Below are 5,751 nucleotides of genomic sequence, written 5' to 3' on the forward strand. Positions count from 1 at the left end.
ATGGTACGGGATACTCCAACAACATACAGGCACAGGGGAAATATCTACCCCGGTAATACAAAGGGAGAGTAGCTCCACCGAGCTACATTACTCTCACAAATAACAATCACCCACAAGGACAAGGGGGGGTAGAGGGAACACTTATACACAGACTAATGAGGGGATAAGAACCAGGTGTGTGTAATTGACAAGACAAGACAAATGGAATGATGATATATGGAGCGGCAGTGGCTAGTAAGCCGGTGACGACGAACGCCGAAGCCTGCCCGAACAAGGAGGGGAGGCAGCCTCGGCGGAAGTCGTGACAATTAACGTATAAACATTTCTAAAACCTTATTCCACTTTGACATTATGGGGTATTGTGTGTAGTGACACAAAATCTCAATTAAATCAAATTTAAATTCAGGCTGTATACACACACCGTACCTATGGACCAACTACCTGTAGTATGATTGAGAACCTACCGTACACGAGTAAGGCTTAAACTATGTATTTAGATTGTAGTTAGGTATTGCAGGTAGTTATTGTGGGTTGTTGTATGTAATTATTGTAGGTTAGTATTGTATCCGGCTGTGCCCAGCGTAGCCCAGCGTAGCACGAAGCTAGCTAGCTAACCCACCACCGGGACTAGGTGGCGAGTAGCTATTAGCAACGGTATAGTTATTTCACGCCTGAGAGTGCCTGTAATTACGCCAGCTGGCTGCCTACAATAATTACATACAATAATTGCCTACCATTCAGCTGTTTCCTAACCTCATTGTCTGAACCGTTAACGTTAGGTAGCAAGTGGCTACTGTGCTTTAAATATTAGCTAGCTTGTTGCTACCTGGATAGCTACTAGTAAACAATAGCTGGAACGACCGTGTGAACAGATGCGAACTGGCTGAGTCAATTCAGTGGCTAGCTTTGCACTTGGCTAGCTAACAGTAGCTGCTAGGGGTAAGTCATAACCTACATTCGTTTTGTTTTTTACATATTGATAGCCCGAGTCGTTCAAGGAATTTGGGACATGGGTGACTAGTTAACGTTAGTTTGGCTCTCTCTGTGTGTTCGTGCCGTGAAAGGAGGGGTTCTTCTTTGTCTGAAAGCAATGGCTAGCTAGTTTGCTAACTATTCTAGCTAACTAACTGGCTGAATAAGTTGACGACGGACTCGCTCAAGCTGTCGGGACTAACCCACAACGTTAGACACGGACACGAACAATCTGCTTGCGTGTTGATACACTGGTGGTTTGTTGTGGCAGAGTATTGGCGCTGAACCGTGTTGCTGGAGTCCGGCATGCTAGCTGGCTGTGGCGTCATATGACTTGATGCCCGGACGATTTTCACGGAATAATACTGCACCTAGTTAGCTAGCTGAATAAACTGAGTTAGTCTATTCCTAGAAACATTGAACCGCTGTAGTTTACAACAATTATAGTTTCTGAGGTGGAAGTTGGGAGAGTTATATTTGGGAGTTGTGCTGAGGGAGGCCCCGCTCTCTCCTTTCCCAGATGTTTAGTTCATTTCATTCCGATCTCCTCTGCATTATTGTAGCCATTTGCTGCAGCCTGTCAACTATGCCTCTGCCTATCCCTGTTCTCTCCTCTCCGCACAGGCTACACAAACGCCTCACACCGCGTGGCTGCTGCCTCTCTAACCTGGTGGTCCCTGCACGCACCACCCACCTGGAGTTCCAGGTCTCAGGCAGCCTCTGGAACTGCCGTTCTGCTGCCAACAAGGCAGACTTCATCCCAGCCTATGCTACCCTCCAGTCCCTCGACTTCTTGGCGCTGACGGAAACATGGATTACCACTGAAAACACTGCTACTCCTACTGCTCTCTCCTCGTCTGACCATGTGTTCTCGCATACCCCGAGAGCATCTGGTCAGCGGGGTGGTGGCACAGGAATCCTCATCTCTCCCAAGTGGACATTCTCAATTTTTCCCCCTAACCCATCTGTCTATCTCCTCATTTGAATTCCATGCTGTCACAGTCACTAGCCCATTTAAGCTTAATATCCTTGTCATCTATCGCCCTCCAGGTTCCCTTGGAGAGTTCATCAATGAGCTTGACGCCTTGATAAGTTCCTTTCCTGAGGATGGCTCACCCCTCACAGTTCTGGGGGATTTCAACCTCCCTACGTCTACATTTGACTCATTTCTCTCTGCCTCCTTCTTTCCACTCCTCTCCTCTTTTGACCTCACCCTCTCACCGTCCCCCCCTACTCACAAGGCAGGCAATACGCTTGACCTCATCTTTACTAGATGCTGTTCTCAAACCTTCTCCCTCCAATCTCCTGATTCTGCCTCCTCAACCCTCCTCTCCTCCCTTTCTGCATCCTTTGACTCTCTATGTCCCCTATCCTCCCGGCCGGCTCGGTCCTCCCCTCCAGCTCCGTGGCTTGATGACTCATTGCGAGCTCACAGAACAGAGCTCCGGGCAGCTGAGCGGAAATGGAAGAAAACTAGACTCCCTGCGGACCTGGCATCTTTTCACTCCCTCCTCTCTACATTTTCTTCATCTGTTTCTGCTGCTAAGGCCACTTTCTACCACGCTAAATTCCAAGCATCTGCCTCTAACCCTAGGAAGCTCTTTGCCACATTCTCCTCCCTGCTGAATCCCCCCCTCCTCCCTCTCTGTGGATGACTTCGTCAACCACTTTGAAAAGAAGGTCGACGACATCCGATCCTCGTTTGTTAAGTCAAATGACACTGCTGGTCCTGCTCACACTGCCCTACCCTATGCTTTGACTTCTTTCTCCCTCTCTCTCCAGATAAAATCTTGCGACTTGTGACTGCAGGCCGCCCAACAACCTGCCCGCTTGAACCTATCCCCTCCTCTCTTCTCCAGACCATCTCCGGTGACCTTCTCCCCTACCTCACCTCGCTGATCAACTCATCCTTGACCGCTGGCTATGTCCCTTCCATCTTCAAGAGAGCGAGAGTTGCACCCCTTCTCAAAAAAACCAACACTCGATCCCTCTGATGTCAACAACTACAGACCAGTATCCCTTCTTTCTTTTCTCTCCAAAACTATTGAGCGTGCCGTCTTTAGCCAACTCTCTTGCTATCTCTCTCAGAATGACCTTCTTGATCCAAACCAGTCAGGTTTCAAGACTGGTCATTCAACTGAGACTGCTCTTCTCTGTGTCACGGAGGCTCTCCGCACTGCTAAAGCTAACTCTCTCTCCTCTGCTCTTGTCCTTCTAGACCTGTCTGCTGCCTTTGATACTGTGAACCATCAGATCCTCCTCTCCACCCTCTCCGAGCTGGGCATCTCCGGCGCGGCTCACTCTTGGATTGTGTCCTACCTGACCGGTCGCTCCTACCAAGTGGTGTGGCGAGAAGCTGTCTCCGCACCACGTGCTCTCACCACTGGTGTCCCCCAGGGCTCAGTTCTAGGCCCTCTCCTATTCTCGCTATACACCAAGTCACTTGGCTCTGTCATATCCTCACATGACCTCTCCTATCATTGCTACGCTGACGACACACAACTAATCTTCTCCTTTCCCCCTTCTGATAACCAGGTGGCGAATCGCATCTCTGCATGTCTGGCAGACATATCAGTATGGATGACGGATCACCACCTCAAGCTGAACCTTGGCAAGACGGAGCTGCTCTTCCTCCCGGGGAAGGACTGCCTGTTCCATGATCTCGCCATCACGGTTGACAACTCCGTTGTGTCCTCCTCCCAGAGTGCGAAGAGCCTTGGCGTGACCCTGGACAACACCCTGTCGTTCTCCGCTAACATCAAGGCGGTGACCCGATCCTGTAGGTTCATGCTCTACAACATTCGGAGAGTACGACCCTGCCTTACACAGGAAGCGGCACAGGTCCTAATCCAGGCACTTGTCATCTCCCGTCTGGATTACTGCAACTCGCTGTTGGCTGGGCTCCCTGCCTGTGCCATTAAACCCCTACAACTCATCCAGAATGCCGCAGCCCGTCTGGTGTTCAACCTTCCCAAGTTCTCTCACGTCACCCCCCTCCTCCGCACACTCCACTGGCTTTCAGTTGAAGCTCGAATCTGTTACAAGACCATGGTGCTTGCCTATGGAGCTGTGAGGGGAACGGCACCTCCGTACCTTCAGGCTCTGATCAGTCCCTACACCCAAACGAGGGCATTGCGTTCATCCACCTCTGGCCTGCTGGCTCCCCTTCCTCTGCGGAAGCATAGTTCCCGCTCAGCCCAGTCAAAACTGTTCACTGCTCTGGCACCCCAATGACGCCAGGACAGCGGAGTCACTCACCACCTTCCGGAGACATTTGAAACCCCACCTCTTTAAGGAATACCTGGGATAGGATAAAGTAATCCTTCTACCCCTCCCTTACCCCAACCCCCCTTCAAAAAAAAAAAAAAAAAAAAAAACACACATTGTAAAGTGGTTATCCCACTGGCTATAAGGTGAATGCACCAATTTGTAAGTCGCTCTGGATAAGAGTGTCTGCTAAATGACGTAAATGTAAATGTAAAATGTTGAATTACATTGAGACACAATTGCATATGTCTCTTGGGAACAGATGTTCTAAATTAAAAAAAATTCTAGCTGAATTCCTGGTTATTTTATAGTCTTTAAAAATATATATCTTTTTTTTGTTTTTTTACTTTGGGGGGCCGAAAAAATCAATCGCGGGCCAGCAAGCTGCCTGTTGCCGACCCCTGTTGTACAGTTAGGCTACATACAGTATAAGTATTTAGTCAGCCACCAATTGTGCAAGTGCTCCCACTTAAAAAGATGAGAGAGGCCTGTAATTTTCATCATAGGTACACGTCAACTATGACAGACAAATTGAGATTTTTTTTCCAGAAAATCACATTGTAGGATTTTTTATGAATTTATTTGCAAATTATGGTGGAAAATAAGTATTTGGTCACCTACAAACAAGCAAGATTTCTGGCTCTCACAGACCTGTAACTTCTTCTTTAAGAGGCTCCTCTGTCCTCCACTCGTTACCTGTATTAATGGCACCAGTTTGAACTTGTTATCAGTATAAAAGACACCTGTCCACAACCTCAAACAGTCACACTCCAAACTCCACTATGGCCAAGACCAAAGAGCTGTCAAAGGACACCAGAAACAAAATTGTAGACCTGCACCAGGCTGGGAAGACTGAATCTGCAATAGGTAAGCAGCTTGGTTTGAAGAAATCAACTGTGGGAGCAATTATTAGGAAATGGAAGACATACAAGACCACTGATAATCTCCCTCGATCTGGGGCTCCACACAAGATCTCACCCCGTGGGGTCAAAATGATCACAAGAATGGTGAGCAAAAATCCCCGAACCACACGGGGGGACCTAGTGAATGACCTGCAGAGAGCTGGGACCAAAGTAACAAAGCCTACCATCAGTAACACACTACGCCGCCAGGGACTCAAATCCTGCAGTGCCAGACGTGTCCCCCTGCTTAAGCCAGTACATGTCCAGGCCCGTCTGAAGTTTGCTAGAGTGCATTTGGATGATCCAGAAGAGGATTGCACCCCCAGACCAAAGCACCACCAAAGCACCCCCAGACCATCACATTGCCCCCATCATGCTTGACAGATGGCATAAATCACTCCTCCAATCTCTTTTCATTTGGTCTGCGTCTCACAAATGTTCTTCTCTGTGATCCGAACACCTCAAACTTCGATTCGTCTGTCCATACCACTTTTTTCCAATCTTCCTCTGTCCAGTGTCTGTGTTCTTTTGCCCATCTTAATCTTTTATTTTTATTGGCAACTCTGCCTAGAAGGTCAGCATCCCGGAGTCGCCTCTTCACTGTTGACGT

The sequence above is a fragment of the Coregonus clupeaformis genome, chromosome 29 (genome assembly GCF_020615455.1).
Source record: "Coregonus clupeaformis isolate EN_2021a chromosome 29, ASM2061545v1, whole genome shotgun sequence".
NCBI classification, from domain to species: domain Eukaryota; kingdom Metazoa; phylum Chordata; class Actinopteri; order Salmoniformes; family Salmonidae; genus Coregonus; species Coregonus clupeaformis.